The following is a 19,957-nucleotide window of genomic DNA, read 5'->3' as shown; positions in this document are numbered from 1 at the left end:
AGACCTCACAACCAGCCCTGTGTGGTCAGTCCTGGACTAGAATTACACAGTCCATGTGTCCAGCTCTGGACAATACACAAAGCCAACCGCCCGTGTGATGACCCTTCCCACTTTTCTCACACTTCATCCCTGCAGATTTATTGAATTGGACACGACTTCTCTACAGTTATTGATACTCCTCCAGATGCTTTTGACGAGGACGCACTTCTGGCATGGTCGCATTTTGTGTTTGACAACAGCTCGTCCATCGTAAATGACATTTTGGAAATTAGCTTTTGATGATGTGTGAATTGATGGTAGCGTGTTTTTGATTAGATGATGTCAAGCTGTTGTTTGTGAGGCGTCCTCAGTCGACCTGGGCCATATGGTGATGTCAAATTCCCTCTTGTTGTAGGCGTAATGATTTATTGTGAAAAATTGCAGCTCTAATTTAAACCTTTTTGGGGCCTATTTGGGTCTTTATTGCCGGTGGAGTACTGCAAATTACAGCTCCCCAGGGTACTTGATGAACACACCACTGCAAGACTTTTTTCCATCATTGCTCTCCATGTAGATAATCCTCTGGTTGTGCTTATTACGGTGGCCCAGAGAGCAACTTAAGAAAACAGAGGCAATTACATAAAACACAAGCAAATGAAGAGAACATTTTCACCAATTTGACAACAAAAACGTTGCAAAGGAATAAAACACAGGCAAATTGAGAGACACAAATGATTATTTATGTCAAAGTTTTGAAGTTTATTTCAGTTTTAACATTCTCATTGCATGATTCATGTATTATTGCAGATATTTGCTATATACCAAGTCTTGCTAACTTAAAGGGGACATATCATGCTTTTTGTGTTTTTCTGTCATTTATATACTCTTATAATGTTGGATGTCTATGTTAAATATAATTAAACGTCCAAAACTTGTGGTGAACGCATGTAAAAATGCTGTCTGAAAGTCAAAAGCCACACTTTGTTTGCAAAGTAACCTCTACTTGCCCATCACACTGATGTCAGATTGTTTATGCATGTCCACAAATCGTCTGTTCTGTAGCCTTAAGGTTATTCAATGGGTTGTTGGCATTGTCAATAATGTATGGATGTATTGGAGAAGTGTATATTTTGAGTAAAGAACAAGAAAAAGAAGTGAAATCTGACTACTACTGTTTGTTTACATAGCCTCAGGCAACTTTAAGCCAATCAGAACAAAGTGGGCTCATCGGGAAGCGGGCCTTAAAGAGACAGAAGCTAAATCGGCCTGTTTCAGACAGAGGCTGAACTGAGGGGCTGTATGCAGAGCCAGTATAAGTTAAATAATGAGATACTTGAATTGTGAATCATGCAGAGATATTCCAGTAGAGCTACATAATATAAATATAAACCTGGCAATGTGCATGATACGTCCTCTCAAACATGAAGTCAAATAAACTGACAAAATACACACAATTAACAAGTTTAAGTGAGATACATGTTAACATAACCTGTATCCGTCTGAGTCAGTGAACTTACTCTATGAGCCAAAAACAGCCACAACCCACAAACAGCCTAGAAACTTTTTTTGTTTTGTAACTTAGTTCTGTTTTGTTCTGTGCAACCTGCACCTGCACTGCTTTACTTGCTTGTATTTTCTATATTTGGCTGCATGTTTTCTTATGCCGCATATATTTTGCATTTATGCTAACATCAGTTTCTTATATTAAATTCACGTATTTAAGTACTGCAGGTTGGTGCTGTTGTGTACTGTTTATTTTTTTCCTCCTGCCTGTATGGTATGCCATTGTATAGGTTGTCACTGGCACTGGGTGTCTGCAATGAGTGGATTATATATTTGTCTGTTTTTACTGTGTATGTTCAATTTTGTGCCCACACTGCAAACCGACTTCCATCTAATTCAATTAGCCAGTCAATCAATCAACGTTTTTGTCTTTTGTCTGCGTTTCATCAGTTCTCATGTGTTTTGCGAGCCCTCGGGGCCGCTGTAGCTTGCTGTTTATGAGGAGACAATGGGAAGTGTACTTCAAAAAAAAAAAAGCTGTATGTGGGTGTAACTCTCTGCTGCTAAAAAGTTTGTTATCTGTAGAGTTACAGGTGTCTGAGCTTCAGTAGATTATTCATCTGTTAAACTGCACCTTTGACGGTCCTCCTGAGATGAAAAGTCCTCATAATGTCTGCTTTTTTCTTCTCCGTGACCTGCCGTGACTCCCAGAGAGTCACATGAGCTTGTGAAGTATATCCGTCTTCTAATGGAAAATGACTAGGAAATGAGCAAAACTCAAGCTATGTGGATAAAGATCAAGGAGCCTATGGAAGAAAGATTTCCTTGGAGGAATATAGACAAAGGCTCAAACAGCATTTTATGTTCACAAAGGGGCCGGAATACATCACCATCTTACCTCTTTGATTGTAATTTTACAAAAGCGTTCTCAATCACTCAAAGAAAAAAACTCTGAGGGATTTTGTATGATTGCTTACAGCCCAAAATAGAGTTTGATGTCCAAGATGAGCCTAAGCTGCTTCTTTTTTCTTCTTCTCCTTTTCTTTTAAAGAAAATAACCCTCTGGGTCTTTGAGTCTGGTCCAGCCCAACTGCCCCCAACTGTCCCCCACTTTGCCTCTCTTTCTCCTCTCCCTCTTTCAGACTGTCTTCTTCCCTGGCAGTGAAAGAAAGTGCAGCTGTGTGGAGTCCTTTGGACTGAATGAGAAGAATCAGCCCATTTGGTTGACTTTCCTGGCCAATGTTATAATTTTCTGCTGCCAGGGCGTAACATCCAGTCCAGAGCAGTTCCTGGGCTCCAGCCACTTGTATCCAACAGGACAATGGAGATTGTCCCACAGCCATATACTACACAGGGGTCCAATGGCCTGGTGTGCCAAAATGTGGAAGTACCTACGGGTCCAGACACATGTGCACTGTTAAATAACAAGACAATTAGTCCACTTTTGAGCCCTAAAATTTGCTTGGTCTACTTGTTTCTAACACAAAGCTACTTGTTTCAAGTGTTATGAAAACCAAATGTCATTTTGTTCTCGCTACTGCAGGATTATGTCTCATTTCAAGGTACTGACACTCATTTCTAGAAGAATTGTTCTAACAAAAGCCACTTTTTGGGAACAAGTGGGATTACTTCACCCCATTGGCGTAGCTTTTCTCTTGATCAAAGAACAAGGAGTTCTGAAAGCTGAATATGAGTGTAAGTGACTTGTCAAAGCAGCATGTTTATTGTAATTTGACCAGCAACATGTGTGTCAGCAAGTTTTTCCTGTTTGCGTTACGAAGCTTTAACTGGACTGGCATGAATTATGCATTGAGTTCGGTTTTTAGCTTTTGCGAGTGGTTAATGTTATTAGCATGCCCTCAGAAACATATACAGCACTGCTAGTGTATGTTTCCAGTAAGCACTATTAGTGTCACATAAGGACCAAATGGCAGCCCATGTGACTCTGTCGACCCAGGGGAGTACTCGCATTATTGCTGTGTTGTGTGACAGCTGAATATGGAAACACTTTTTGTGCTTGTTAAATACTCTCTGGTTTGCCCTTTTTTTCTTGCCTTGTACTCTTATAGGTTCTACAAAGTCCAATAAAATCGAATGGCTTTCCCAGAAATGAAAGTTTATTGTCCCCCTCAGCCCACCCTACTCGTAAATAATGGCACATTTACCAAAAATCCCATGCCTCCAGCCCCCACCTTCATACCATTACCAGTGCCACTACGCCAAAACCGCTGCCAAAGTACACCCAAACAAACCCCCTTTCTTCTCATTGAAACCTTCCAACTGTCTGTTAACAGTGTTTACTCCGTTAAAGCCCTCCAACTCAACTTTCAGAGGACAGAACAGTCCAAATGCTGTTTGTGGGAACTGTACATGAACCCACTACACCCTAAAACTCCAATCTTCATTTTTAACTTGCGTTATCAAAATAAGTACTTTACCAGGCGTATACAAGCATCAAACGACAGTCTTTTTACTGTTTGACTAAGAACCGTGTTGCACCAGCTACAGTAGTTTGATCCAAGGTCAATAAAAATCACTTCAGACTTTGCAGCCATGGGTTTGTAATAAGTGAGTCACAAAAAGAGCTTTGATTCAAATTATGCTGTTTTAAGCTGCTGCTATTAAAACTTTTTTTAAAAAAAGTCATTTTGAGTGTTTGTTTTTATGCTGGCTTGTGTTCACACGTACGCTTTGAGAAGGATCCGGTCAATTTCTTGGTAAGAGATTCATTCAGATCTTCTGACAACACCAACACGCAGTCGGCGCAATCCAGTAAAATCAAAGATATTATGAAGAGGAGGGTAAAATTAGTTCCACATGAGCAACATCCCTATGGGGGAAACCTATTAATATGTTTAATATGGCGACCTCAATCATTTACTTGACTCGGACTTGGCCTGCACAGCTGTTTCCAGGTACCTTGGGAGTTCACCTTGACCTGCTTTGATCGTCCACATTGGCTAAAATTATAAACAATCAAGCAGTGATGTAGTCTGTAAAGTCTACTAGGTAGACTATGTAGACAAAGGAGAGGCAGCATGGAACAGAGTTTACAGGTAAAGGATGCAGACAAGTGTGCAGCTGTGCAGAAGAGGCGCTGATGTGTAGGTGCGACTTTGAGTACAGTAATGGAGCTTCCACTGTGGGTAACTTTTTCACTGCATGACTCACCACATGAGATAGATGCACAAATGAAATACCACCGAAAACTGTCACGATCTCCCCATAAACATGCTGAAACCTACAAACTCTCATATTTAACAATGACATCAGTATTGACGTAAATTTTGCACATTGGGGGCTTACATTAGGAACTGTGAGATCAGACTAATATAACTCCCGGGGGTGAAACTAAAAAAACTTGACTTTTTATGATTACGTCTTCTGTCTGATGTTGAATAAGTGCCTTAATCGCTTCGAGCCAGAGGCTGTTATGTTTTTGTCTGACGGTCCCCACACACAGGATATGAGTCTGTTCTATTTGACAAGCCCATGAATCAACAGCTTCAATCACATTGCTGTCATGTGAGTTAAAAACTCTGCGCTATTGTAAGAATTTTCAGTATAAGTATGGGTTGAATACTTTGACACAATTAGAGGATGACGAGTTGTGAAATAATGATGTTGAAACCTGTTCCTGAGGTCAGAGAGAGAGAGAGAGGCATAGAGTGGGTATTTGTAGAGCTCAGTATTCAGTCATGATTTATCCCTGTCGAGGTAATATCAAGGTCGGCGCCCTGAAAATGTCTTTGCTTCAACAAGATGCCTTGAGCCGGATAAGAGGGCCTAAAGCTCCCAGTTCAGCAACATGATGGATGAAAGTGTTCCATCTTGTTTATGCAACCTGACACAAGGCATCTGCTGGCCTCTGGAGCACTCAGATCATGCTGTAACAGCCCTCTCCACTCCCTATTAGACAGCGAAACAGAGATTATCATGGTATTTCAGATGCAGGAGATACAGTGGAGGGTGTAGGAAAATTACTGCTAGCTCAAGGACATTACAATTATTTGATCTTTTTTGTTCTTTTATGTTCTCAGATGATGAATCCTAATGATTTTGGTGATCACCTGACTTTTCATCTAGCGCCATCCTGAGGTTGACATTGATTATGAGTGAAATGTCTGGACAACTATTGAAATAATTGTTTAATTTGTCTAATACTTTGGTTATGATAAAATACTTGCTGCCATTCCCATTAGTCTCAGCTGTACTTTGTGTTTAGTGCTAATCAGAAAATATTAGCATGCTAATACACTAAACTAAGACGGTGGAGGTTACACCTGTTAAACATGCATGTTAGCATTGCAATTGCATGTTAGCATACAGAGGTTAGCATTTAGCTGAATACAGCCTGAAGAACAGCCTCATAGAGCCACTAGCATGGCTGTAGTCTTGTTAGCAAATAAACCCTCCACTACTTATTAGTCAGTGAAACTTGATCAAGGTATTTCAAATGCAAGCCATACAGTAGAGGGTATAGAAAAATTACTGCTAGCTCACCAATCTTCTAGAAATTACATTCATGTACGACTAAACTGCAACAGCAAACACGTTTTGCTAGAGATGTAATTCCGGCTGGATTTCATGTTCTTTCAACATAATGAGAACATGCGGTTAATTAATGTATTTGGCAAGTTGCAAAAATGTTGATACTGAACGTATGAGTGAAATGTTCAGAGACGACCTACCTAGTTTGTTTTTTTTTCTCACCAAAATATTATATCTGGCAGGATAATATCCGCTAGCAGAAGCCATAGAATTATTAACTTTAATGGTTATGTTTAGGCACTTGGTTAAGCTTAAGGAAAGATCATGGTCTTGGTTTAATACAGAAAAAGGTCTTCAGTGACTTGAAGCATAACATGTTAATTAACATTTAATCTTTCACTGATCTTAACCAAAAATCTTTTGTTTCCTAAACATAACCAGTTTCCAGACTCCTGCATTTTGTTCATTCAGTCTTTTTGGAAACATTATCATCTTTGAGCAACACCTAGCTTTAATCTAATGCTTGGCTAAAATTAAGAAGCTCATATTTAATCTTACAATTACAGTACAAATAGAACTTAATCTAAAATTTCATCTGAATTTAATTTCTGCCTTTATATCACATGTTTGAACAAATAAACACCTCACTAAAAGACATAACAATTTTAGTCATGAAGTATCTTGCACAACCACAGAGAAATCTGTCATGTAGCCACATCTCCATATCCTGCTGGCAAAGGTATTGTGGGCGTAGTAAAATGTTTCATTAGTTGATATTGTGTACTCTGTTATTCAACTGTAGCATTTGGGTTCATTGTTCAGAATGTGAAATCCTGTGTATTAATCCCCTGATCATTTTTCTTGATGAAGAAAATAAATTCCCAGCCAACTATTTTAAGTTTTATGGCTGTGAGATTCTTTTTATGAATTCTGGGCAAGTCTCCTATTTTCCAGTGTATCAGGCAGGAGAGGCTGGACACAACCAAGGTGGAAAGTTTGGCAAACTAGCACAGGTGTGGATAGATGTGCTAGAACGGCAACTTTTATGGTCTGATTTTGCTCAGACGGAGCCAAATCATGTAACAAAACCCAACCAGCATGCACTGTTTATGCTTATGCCAACAAAGCGGTTTTTCTCTTTCTCAGATTAGACAAATAAATAAGTATGTATGGAAAAATCTGCCAAAACAATGTGCTCTCGAACATGCTGTAATCATTACATAGTCATGTAATGCACCATAAATGTCATAGCACGAGGCAGTGATGGAGTGTGTTTGCTCTTGTGCGGGCTTGCTGTGCTGTTAAATTGCGCTCCATATGTGAAGAAGCCGTGGACTGCTACCTCAATATCTAATCCATCTGTCTCTGTCATATGACTAACTAAAACATAATCTCCCATTCAGGTTTTTTCTTCCCATACACCCCTTGCTTGAGCTCCGTTTCAAATGTCTAGTACCGCTGGACACAAACACCCTAAAACAATCAGCTGCTTGCATAAACTTCACCTCCTTCTCTACTTGTATCTTGTACATCAGCTAAACAGCAAAACAACAAAAGAGAAAGAAAGAAAGAGAGACAGCTGAAGAAAGACAGAGAGAAGCAGGGGGATGGAGAAGGAGGGAGGCAGACACAGGCCTAGCACCAGTAGAGAGAAAGTGCGGAGTCATGCTGTAGGAATGCTGGGGAGGGGGGGATTGCTGGCGTGACTGCCCCATTTTTCACAGCCATAATCAGAGCCAGCTGTCAGTGAGAGGGCCCACAAGATGAGGGGGTGTTGGGGCGGAGGGGGGGGGGGAGTATAGGAGGATGGAAGACAGGGGGGAGGACGAGGGATAGGGAGGGGAGGGAAGGAGTGGGAGTACAGGGTTTTTGGAAGAAGTTAGAAGGAGAGAAAGGAGGGGGAACGGCAGGGAATAAGAAGACATTGCTAGAGATCAGGTTTTCGTGATGTTAATTTATTTTCATCCCATGTATCACGGACTTCAAAGTTCTGTAAAAGAAAAGTGTCTGTAAAGGCTCCTGTGTAAAAAGTCAGTGTGTTTGTGCAAAGGTACCTTTGTGCATGCATGATAATAGTCAAAAGGAGAGGAGTGGATCAGGCTGTGGCCTTGACTCGGCCAGGCTGCAGTCTGAGCCAGGTTAAAGGAGGATGTAGGGGGGCCAGGGTGGAGCTTCCTGCTTTCCTGCTGCTCCTGGGACTTGGCCCGCACCTATGCAGTAAAGAATGACAAAGCAGAAGATTTTTAGACACTCTATGTACTGTCTATTAAATCCCTTGTGTATATATGGAACAGGGATATAAAGAGCAAAGACGTAAAGAAAAGTAATGAAATAATATTAGGACTTGTAATTTTCTGATTTTCAGGGTATTATCGCAAATGAGGAACAGCTGCGTCTTTTTACTGACTATCAACTTACAGTGCGGTGGTTGTACTTTGCACATCTGCGGCTGTGTTAATGCCGCTGCCAACCATGCCAGTGCTGTTACAGTCCCTCAGCTCTGAATGTAAACTCCCGGCGTGTTTATGTTTAGTCTGATGTCGTACGGTACATCTTCCTTCCACTACATGCAAGGTTCTGCTATGTTTTGTCTCGTGACAAGTGTGTTCACTCTCAGTCCTGGAATGTGTCAACACCAATTGTAGGTCAAATTCACAAACTTGTCGCACCTTGTTTGATGAATCATGAAAAGAGATGAAATTCTCATGATAACATGATAGTTTTAGTCATAAAACGCCTTCTGAACAGTATGAGTACGATAAAAAAGTAAATCTGAGGTGAAATACTGCATAGACGTTTCCTGAAGTCAGTAAGGTATAAAATTTATAAAAAGTCGGTGTAAAGGTTCATATACTGCGGTGAGATATTTTTATGACCTATCTCTTAGCCTGCACTCCCTTATGCAGCATACATTGACAGTGCCACGTACTTTATATGACCCTCGGTAGTTTGGTGGAAAAAGGCTCTAGTGGGAACGGGTTGGCTTGTTGATTTTTGGGTGATTCATGGCTACTAAAGAGGTGACCTCCTCGAAGTTGGAGTACTGACTTTCACGTCAACCCCTCACGCCTCTGACACAGAAAGTACCCTTGAGACTTCCAAGAAACAGTGTCACTGGCTAATGAACTTTGCAGCCACTACACAGATCTCTTTCTTTCCTATGTGAGTTAAAATAAATTACCTTGTCAGTTGCATAAGGCACAAGTTGGAAAGTAAGTTACAGCTTTCTTGGAGTAACTGGCTTTCTTCAGTGCAGAGGCCTCCTCACCTGTTTTTGTTTTTAAAAATATCTGCCCTTCATATTGGTGGAAAGAGTTGTTGCTGAAGCACGATAGAGGATGCACCCAGGCAGAAAACATTAGAAATCTTGGTGTCTGTTTTGTCTCTAACAGAACTCCCCTTTCTGCCCACTTCCTGTGCTCGGGCCTTGATGTAATGTGTGGTTGTGCATACAAAATAGGCTCCAAAATCAACATGAGCTCGGGGCAAAAATGCCCTTAAAAGTTTTTAATGCCCACAATCTAAAAGATGCGGGTGAAATGATGAGCAATAAAAAAATCCCATGGTAATGAGGTGCACTGTGGTCACTTTTACTTCAAGTATTCAGGTGAAAATGTTATTTCTCTCCCCGGTAGACCACCTTCGGTGAGTCTTCACGGCATGTTCTTGGCAAGAAAACTGAACAAAAATGAGCGCTGTGCCCCAGTTCCATAATAAATACCAACTGTATGCAGAACATTTTAATTCAGCATACTATTTCTGTAGTTAGTATAACAGAAATCAAATATACAGGAAGTGATACAAGATGTGTGCCAACCGAGTCTGGATTAACCTGCTTTGGATAAAAGTAAGCAGCTACCCCAGACCTCCTACTTTCTGTTCAATGTTTCCACTTACTCGTTGCTGGAATACCTGGCCATGGGTTTGCTGTGTGGCAAATCTAATAAACAAAAATGAATCAAGGATTATGCAACATGTAAGCTCAAAAACTGAAGGTCTTTTATAACCAAAGTTTGACATACGGACCCTCTCCAAGATAAACAAATAAAGCGGATATACCTTCTCATACTCTGCTCAATATTTTTTTTGTTACCGAGGTTAGAACTGTGACATCACAACCTTTTACAGGTTGAATGCAGGGGCAGTTTCACTGAATGATCATTTATATCACCGTACCTTATTCCTGGAGCTAATGTAAAGCCTTATGGGACAGTTGGCACTAACAAACATGAATTAAACTTTGAACATGAGATGCCAACTCAAATTAAACTTTGCAAATAGAAAAACAAAATGATTTTCCAAAGATACTTTATATTTTGATCTCTCATATGTTACTGGAGCTGTTTTGCTACTATTTACAATTTGTTGATTTTCTGGAGCTGTGAGCATCTCTGTTTACTTTGTGCATTGCTTTGTGGGACAATAATATCCATCAAACATACCCTCAAAGTCAAGCAAATGTAGTATCCCATATGACATTGTGGAGTAACTTAATTTTTTGAATGCACTACGTTGTTGAAATATGCTCAGTGAGGAAACAACACTAGCTTCGTCTGTCAGGCCTACAAGTTTCCAGTTAAACATACTTCAGTTGAACAAACGGAGCATTTATTTTGCCGATATGTACTACACCATTTCATACTAATGGAACTTTTTCTGTATAAGCTGTATTGCATTCAGCTCAGCTCACTCTCAGTTGGCCTATTTCTGTGCTCAGGAGTTGTTTATCAGAACGGCAGCGAGTGGCCTGTAGCCTCTCTGAGTTCCAGCCAAGTCCAAAGTGTAACGGGTTCAAATTCTGGACTTTTGACTTTGACAGTGTGTCGACTCTGTCTTCATGTGGCCCGACTGGTCCATTATCAGAACCAGAGGGGCACGCTGACCCTTGCCAACCCTGATTTTGGGAAAGTGCCGTGTCTACTATGAGTCATTACTCCATCGCCCACAGAACAAAAGGTGAGACCATGTCTGGGCTGGATGGTTTCTAAAAAACCCCCTCAGATGGTGAAGGGTCATGCTGAATTAATGGTCGTTTTGTTGCATAGTGATGTAAGACAGATTCACAAAATGGATCTTTTTAGTGAAAATAGGGCTGTATTTTCGGAATCTATAAATGCCTCTCACTTTCTGCTTCACTTTCACGTTCTCTCTCTGACACATCAAGTCAAAAACACCCTTTGCCTGCGCGAGAGCTTTTGTCTTGACTTTTGATCTCTAGTTTCTTCCTCGGTATATAGAGATTAAGTCCTAGCTGAGAGTGTCCCCACTTATCAATTGATTGAGGCTGAAGATGATTTTCTGTACAGCGCAGCTTCTTGGGTACTTTCCAGGGCACTTTCTCCAGTTTGGCAATCTGTAGCCTTGTTTACTGAGCTGCTAAATCCTGGCGACACCGACCACAGGCTGTGACTCACGCTGTGAACCCAGCAGACGCTAGTTCAGGGTTCAGTTTACAAACAATGTTGCACAATGTGTACTCTCTGGCCACGGTCACACTTGTCTACCTGATGTGCTTCTCGACATCTGACTCTAAAGAGATCGCTTTATATGTCTGTTGTTTGCCTCCCTGAGTCACTGTTGTAAATCTCCTCAGGCTATATTCATATGAATTTATGTTCTGGCATGATCATAATAAAAGTCACTGTGAAACATCACAGCAGTGCTATCAAAATGAATAATGATGAAGCACATTATCAAGTTACTATTAATGTTAGGATTCACTCTGTGCTTGTCCTTGTGTTAAACTGTAGAAATATTAACTAACTTTCTCAACTCAAGAAGCTAAATTTTTCCAAAATGGGTTAGTCCCATAGTTAAGGTTAACAGAGGTGACTGCAGGGCGTTTTCTTATCAGGAATCAGCGGGTTATGACTAAAAGCTTTGACATGACTGCTTTCACACAATCTGGTTTATATTCTTACTCAGTTCAGCGGACAAATTTCACTACAAGGGCCAAGAATTAACACCAGCACAAAGAAATCACCAGCCAAACATCAGGAAAGAACATTAGGATAGATGATGATAAATGGCTGATAAAAATGAGGATTAGAGATCACTTGCAGATTTGAACTGGTTCACGTCAGCCAAGCGTTTGTGTGCAGTTTCTGTGAACATAACAAGCAGCGCACGCAATCAGCCTCGTGCCACTGCTGCATGGAGTGCTGAAGGAAGTTATGTCACTTCCTGTGTTATCTTATTGATGTGGAAAGAGGAAGCCCCCTTACTTTCCCCAGACCCACTTATCATGGGACCACAAAACCTGTGGTCATTCTTTATCAGAGCTAAAATAACCTAAAATTTGAACTTGATGTTAAGATGTATTTCATTTCCTGACTCATTACTGTCTCATAAAACACATGTGTCAGGTCGTGTTTTGGGTGTGTTGTGGAGTTGAAGCACCTGTGTGCAGACACCATCGAACAGGATGTTCAGGGTTTGCTTTTTTGTGTCTCTTTTTGCTGCCATTTGCCCGCCCACCAGGCTTTTCTGTGCCTCGTACTGTATGAGTAAAAGTTGTCGCTGCAGACTGTATGGAACATGCAGAGGAGGCGAGGAGCGCTCCACTCTTTGATGTCTCTGTGTACATTTGAGGGCATGAAGCGTCTATCCGCTCAGCTGTTTAACCCATTCATTGCCCACATAAGAATAAGTTAGTAGCATGAAAGAACACAAACAACGACCTCCTCCATTCGGAAAATTCCCCCACTGTTGCCTGTCATTTACTTAAGAACTTTTATTTTATATGCTTCAAGATAATTTCCGTGATGTCCATGTGTCCTCATTAAAATCCAAGTTATTTGGGTCAGAGAGCTTGTTGTTATGCAAGATGTCATGGCAATGGCGGCTGTAATGATATCTTGTGTTTCCTATATTATCTATAAGACAATATTCCGACCACTAAAACAACCCAGTACTTGAAACCAAACAAACCATTGGTTTTACCATGCTCACCTGCCCAATAAGCGTAATTTGGTGATTCACAGATCAGAAGAAGACTTGGTGGCAAAGTTAAAACCGGGCTAATTTTTGTTGAAATGTCTGTTTTTTGACGTCTTGGTTATAAATAACTGGTTGAGCATTTTAGTGATTATATTCAAATGTGAAGCAGGTCATAAATTAACTTTATTGCCAGTGAAAAAAAGTTGATATTTGATGATTGTGTTCAATCTGGGATTCCAATACCAATATTTTTAGAATTGGCACCTACTACCATATTTGTGTGAGGCAACTGTGGTACGGTTAGGTAAGATTGTGGTTATGACAAATAAACTATGGTTTAGGCAACTAAAACACTCTGTTATGGTGGGGAAATATTATGGTTATGGTTAATAAAAAGGCACATATGTCTATTCCCGTCTCCTGCATGCTACATATAGGACAGGCTAATCTCCGCATTGGCACTAAACATTGGTATCGGACATAAATCGTGTGGTAGGAAATCATACGATACAGATGTAATTCCAAGGGATGCTGGACTGGTTGAAATATAGTTATTGGAAAGACTGTGGAAACATTAGTAATATGTAGAAAAAAAAACTTTCAACGAAAGGTGGCCCAGTTTCAACCTACGCCCACGTCTTTTCACCAAATCAGTATCTACCTCATACCCAGAGAGGTTGTTGATTCTTATTCTCTATACACATCCTGTATATTATCAAAAAGGGTGAAATTACAGCTGAATTCTAAATATTTCCATCACACCATTCTGTCATCCTTCTCACCCCGTCAGTGTCTGTCACTTGGCCCTTGTGTTTTTCTAGGGAGGTGATTATGCAAAGGCCAGGGCAGGACCAGGCTAAGTAGGTTTAAATAGCACCGCATTACTTCCTCTGGGAGCCTGTCAGTGGTGTAAACATTCCCCGAAAACAACTGCTGGATAAGGAAAAGAGGCAATACAGCTAAATGCTACTTGACCTCAGTTTTGTGTTTGAAACTATTTGAAGAATTGGAGAAAGTGAGTGTGGCTCTTAACAAAACATAATTCATCAAGATGTTACAGAGGCTCCTTTATTTAATGTTTATGTTACAGTCACACATCAAAGAGAGGAGTGGAGTGGAGGGGATTGTGTAACATGGTCTGAAAAAAGTTTTGGGTTTTTACTAAAATGCAAATGCTATGAAAATAATGTCCACAAATTATAGAAACAAGCCTAGATAATTTCCTGTAGTGGTGCTTAAACTCCGCTATTTCTGCTTGGCCCTGTTTATTTTGGGGGTGGGGGGGGGTGGGGAGGACGGGGACTGTGGACACATAATCCTCCCAGAAAAGTGATTTATTTATGAATTCCAGTGCAGAACCTCCCCTCCTGAGAGCCGGCCAGCCTGCCAGAAGTCATTGGCTGATGTTTACAGGACTGGATTGGCTAATTCCCATGGTGCAGTGTGCCTGCAGTGCTATCTTATTTATACAAGGCCTGATATGGGAGAACAGAGGGGTTTATTTTGGGATATTCCCCATAGATGGATCCGATTTCTCCAACTGGAGCAGTTTCCTCCATACGTGCTGCACTTCAGGTTCTAGCGACAGGCTGCACGCCTGTGGACGCAGCTCGCCACTCGCTCAAGTTTAAAAGGGCTGAATTGCCTCAGCAAAGGAAACCGTGTCACAACATCTAGAGATAGACTCGAGACAATGGACTGAGTTCAGGGACTACACAGGAAAGTGAATATTAGTCTCATAAAAAGTGCATTGTTTTTCTTGTCAAAACAGATTGGAGAAAAAAGTTAATTTATCACTACATTAAAAACAACCCAGCCTGTGATTTTGCTGAGGACTTAAATAACCTCATATCCTTCAAGAGGAATTATGATATCGTTTATACTAAAGAAGCTGCTATTTTTTTCAAATGGTGCGTAGGTAATTCTGCCAAACCAGCATCAAACTGAAACAGTATTTTTCATCTGGTGTGATCAGATTTGATGATGTGCTTGTGGTGATAAAAATAACACCTAGAATATGGTTTCCTTACCTCAGCAAATTAATTAATCTCAGAATACTTGACTGTGAGGAAAAAAACGTAACTCATGTTGGCCTTTTCAAAAACATTACCAACAGTCTGAGATAAGCAAAACTCTGAGTGTTAAAATGTTTTTGTCATGCACTCAACAAGTGCTAGATGAATAATTTTTGGAAGGTATAATGCTGAATTAGAAGCACAACTCTCACAGTGTGTAAATGTTTTAATTATGAAGCATAAACACATGGAGACACATGGCATAACAGAGCATATTTGTGATATTACATCAACATCTGCCTTTTATAAGACCTCATGTCATTATCTCCTGGTCAGACCTGTGCTTACTGACGTATTACACTACAGAGATGCCAGAAAAACACTTTGCACCCTCCCGTTTATTCCTATTTCTGTGTTGTTCTTGCTCTCTCCTCTTTCCTCACCCTCTGCTGCTATTCTCTCACATCAGTCAGCGATTTCAATGATTAGAAGAAAGGAATGAGGGCATTTTTGGAAGGAAGGCAGGACCCCTGACAGCGCTGAAACTCTGGCCCAGATGTTTTCCTCTCTGCTGAGGTGTGTTGGTCGTCTTTATCCCACTGAAAGTCAAATAAAGCTGCTGGTGGAGCAGGTCTTTGTGTCCAAGAGAATAGGCCAAGAGGAAACTTCCCAGCTTCATCATCTGCTTACACGGAGGAGGTCACTCAGGGCATCTATGATCCCTAGCAAACAGCAGCAAATTTCCCCTGAACTTTCGTAATAAGCAATGATGTCATGAAGGTGAGTGTAGCGAAAGTCTACTGTTACAAAACGGGCGCCACTGCTCTGAACGAACATTAGTGATTAAGCAGGTTGAGTTCTCGGGCAATAACTCTAAAAAAAAACCTATGACAAGCTTCCTCATGCACTTCCTTTTGTTGCCATTGCTGTTGAGTATTTTTCCACTCACAGAAGTAAAACTATATCCAGTTTCAGGTGCACATGCAACTGTACACGTGCACCTACATTGTAGCATGACATGAAGAGATGATTTTTATTTTTGTGTCTCACTCTGCAGTTATTTGCAAACCAAAATAGTCAGTCAGAGAATCCATTTTGTGTGCCTCCTAAAAAAAACATCTGTATTGGACAACTTTCTAATCATCGAAGAGGGTGGAAGCCAACTGGAATTAAAACATGAGTAGACTCCCACCAAGCTGTGACCACTGTCCCAGGGGCATGACTGTAGGAAACCGAAACACTGTGATCATATTCTTGTAATCATTTGTTCACTCCATGTGCTGTTCTTTGGGATTAGCGTGTGTTGAGAGCTAAATTAAATATCTTCTTGAACAAAACCAAGACTGAAAGGAAACAAACAATGTGCGTTTACTGAACAGACATATTTTAAAATAGGTTGGTCTCAGTTAGAGATGCAGTTATAATTCTGCCAAGAAAATATGAAATCAGTTTCAAATAATGATGCAATCTTTGACTTTCAGCCACCAGCTTAAGGAGAAATGTCAAGCATGTCGAGCTTTACCAAAGACAGTTTATGTATCACATAATTTATACTTATAGTATGCACAGCTGCCATACACATGGAATTTGTAGTTAGACAAAGGCCCAGTTAGTGACTGCAACATAAAACACTGCTAACATTTACTTCATTACATTGTCATTTATAGAAATAGTTTAACATTTTTTGTAATATACTGCTTCCCTTTCTTGCCAAGAGTTAGATCAGAAGATTGATACCACTATCCGTCACATCAAATGAAATAGGGGACTGGACCCAGGAGATAGTTAGCTTAGCTTAGCACAAAGACTGGAAACAGGGGGAAACATTTAGCCTTGCTCTGATGAAGGTATGATGGTAAAGCTCACTAATTAACATCTTGTTTGTTTTATTTGCACAAAAAACAAAGTGTAAAAATGTTAAATTGGTGGTGGGAAGATTTCGGTAAGGCTTCCACCCTTTGTGCTAAGATAACTATCTGCTGGATCCAGATTCATATTTACTGTACAGACATGTGAGTTGAAACCAACTTCTCTTCTAAATGTCAAATTATTGCTTCATATGACTGAACTGCCACTGACTGAGCAGGGAAGGCCCTGACTATGTTGGTGCCCTAGGCGAGAGTTTAGATTGAAGCCCCAACAGATTTACACTGGAGCCCCCCCCCCAAAAAAGTGCCACCTCCAGTCCAGATATGAATTCACACTAAAATCAATCTCCAGCCCAGACAAAGAGACAAAGACAGACAAAATGGCAAGTGGGGGTCAAGGTGCCATTCAATGAGTGTTTGGTGGCCCCCCAAAAAACCCACTTTCCATTCATTTGGCACCCCCTCCCTTATTTGGTGCCCTAGGCGACCGCCTATCTGGCCTATGCCACAAACTTGCCCTGTTTTAGAGATATTTTAGGGTTATAAACATGTAATGTATGCAAAACAAAACTGTGTTCAGTCTTTAGTCTATCTTTAAAGGTACACACCATGATTATGCTACATTAACCCATATCGCCCACAAATTCCAAACTTGCTCTGCTGTTTATATTTAAAAAACACAGTTCAGAGTTTAACTTTTAGTAGGGTGCTCTTCTTTTCCTTTTGGCCAATAGAAATGGAAACCAGCTGTCCACATAGCTCAGGTGCAGGTAAACCACTAAAAATAGACAATCCACATGTGCACACAGAGAGTCCAGAGAAACAGAGATTAAGGAGAAGATGAAATACTGCATGCTTGAATTTAGGATTCAGTATAGTAAAAGTTTCACCATGGTTTACTTATTCATGTCTATACTTTTTAGGATATAAAGGGTGATTCTTGCAGAGGAACTTCTGTCCCTTTAAATGGAATTTAATTGTCTTTCTTGTTTGGCGATTGTGTTTATGTCAAGTAAACATCTACTATTAGGACTGTTTTTGTTTTCTTGAACATCTTGGGAGTGAAAATTGTCAGGCAAAGGCCTGATGATGTGTTGTTTTCTTCTGTTTATGTTGTAATCACAGAGTTGACTGGATAAAGCTGCATGCTGCTGTGTTCTGTCCTGTTGTGTTGTTAGTCTGAGGTAGCACAGATGGAGGATGTTTGTGTCATGTTTTGTGTCCACATAGTTGGGATTTTTAATGACTGGTGGTCTGACTGTGTCATTCTTTTTTTTATGTCCTTTCTCATGGCTTACTTTATTTTCCCACACCTCTTCTACAGACATTGAGACAAAATGCAAGAACGAGTGGTTCTTGATTCCATCCTTAAAAATGTCAGAGATAAACTCAAAACACCAGGGTACACCCACGCACGTCTTACAGCCATCAAGAATTGAGTATTAAGAAAGTTTCAAAACCACTTCCTTTTTTTTTTTTTCTCAAAAATGGCCATAATCAACACAGGCTTGATTTGCTCAAACATTTCGCCATTGTCAAGTGCTGAAGTGATGATGCTGGTTGACTCACATCAGTATAATGTCTTCATCCTACACATCTGCAGAAGTTGTTTTTGTGCTTAAGAAGTTTCATGAAAAATGTCATAAACACTTAAGCAGATTTCTGGTTTTCACATGACAGGAACCCATAAAGCCGTGTAAATATTAGATTTTCATGAATGACCAATACATCTCACTTTGAAAAATGTTGTTTTTTCTCTTTTAGTTATTCTTTAGGCCTCTTTTGGGAAAACTCAGCTGATGATTCATGATTTTTAAACAGCACACTCTTTCTTTCTCACTCCCATCATGAAAATATATGACACAGACATATGACACATACTTGTTCTTCTCCTCCTCGGTTCCTGCTCTGACTTTGGTGCCGAAAGCAGATTCATAAAGACAGGCAGGCCCCGTGATCTCCTCTGCCAAGCCCCTCTCCTCTCTCTTGCTCACCAACCCCAAACTCCTGTCAATGGTTTCCAGCTGGCCGTGGCGTGGCGGTTCTCCTGGGAGAGGAGGAGCACTCAGCTGGCTCCAAACTCTGACTCGCACACCGTCCAAGAGCCTTGCTCAACCCCCTCCACCCCCACCACCCCCTCTTACTCCCCTGACCCAACCACACCCCCCTCTTTATTTGTTTAATTTGTGGAAAAACCCATAAACATTTGTGTATGATTTGTGGAAAGTGACTGATGGGAGTGTGCAAGTAGGAGAGCAGCGTTTGTGTTTGTATTTGTAGCCCACATGTAACATTTGTCCAGGGTCTTTAATGATAAGGTGAGGTTATGAGGTAAAGAGGCAAGAGCATGTGATGTTAGTGTAGTTATTGTGAAGTAGTCTTTCTTTTTTTGTCATCAGTGTGGCTGACTTGGCTGTGACTGAGAATCTGCTGAGAGGGTTAACTTAAATTGGGCTGTGGGGGGGGGGTATGTACTTAAGAAGACTCATTTTTATGTCTTTCATGTTATCTTGATGAGTGCAGCACTTTGGTCTGGTGGTGAGGAACTTCTAAATATAGCTGAGAGTGGTTCAATAGTAGGGCACTGCTTGCGTCACACTGGGTAAATATTTCTCTTTTTGGCAACAGTTGTGTACTCAAAACCTTAGTTTTTTCTGAACGTTCAGCAGAAAAATCGAAGAGCGCTGGCTCAAGCTGAGCGTTGGTCATGGCTGCAGGTGGGTTGGATTTAGGAATTAGTTATTTAAAGGGCAGAGAAGATAAAGCCAGAGCCCATGACAATTTAATAAAAAGCAGGGTTAAGGACAAACCAAAAACAAACCAAATGTTTAAAGAGGACAGAGCCCACACAGACACACAAAACTCACTCGCAACTCATAAAAGTGAGCATACATTAACACAAAGACACACACACACACACAGCGTAAGAACACCATTCTGTCTTTCTGCTAGTTTTAGTAGGACTGTGTGTTTACCTAGCAGGAGTGACAGTGATGACAGTCTGTTGTCATCAGGGTCAGAGGTCAAACTGGGGAGGGGGGAGTGAGACCAAGGGCTGCTGATGGAAGGCCGTTGTGTTTTGTCACTCCTCAAGTCTGGTCGGAAGACTGAGTGTGTTTGGCTTGGCTGTAGGTGTGTGTGCTTGTGTGTGTGTGTGTGTGT

The 19,957-nt window shown here is 40.7% G+C and overlaps 1 long non-coding RNA gene across 1 annotated transcript; it reads right to left on the bottom strand.

Annotated features, from left to right (window-relative positions):
* Positions 1–697: 697 nt before the first annotated feature.
* LOC137200250 (uncharacterized) lies at positions 698–18,878 on the bottom strand. The gene is made up of 3 exons (XR_010931932.1): positions 18,677–18,878; positions 8,028–8,183; positions 698–2,873 (listed from the first exon to the last, which is right to left on the bottom strand). It is a non-coding gene; the product is annotated as an uncharacterized lncRNA (long non-coding RNA).
* Between the last annotated feature and the right edge of the window lie 1,079 nt (positions 18,879–19,957).

This window comes from Thunnus thynnus, chromosome 16 (assembly GCF_963924715.1).
Source record: "Thunnus thynnus chromosome 16, fThuThy2.1, whole genome shotgun sequence".
Classification (NCBI taxonomy): Eukaryota; Metazoa; Chordata; class Actinopteri; order Scombriformes; family Scombridae; genus Thunnus; species Thunnus thynnus.
This window is presented reverse-complemented; position numbering and strand designations above follow the sequence as displayed.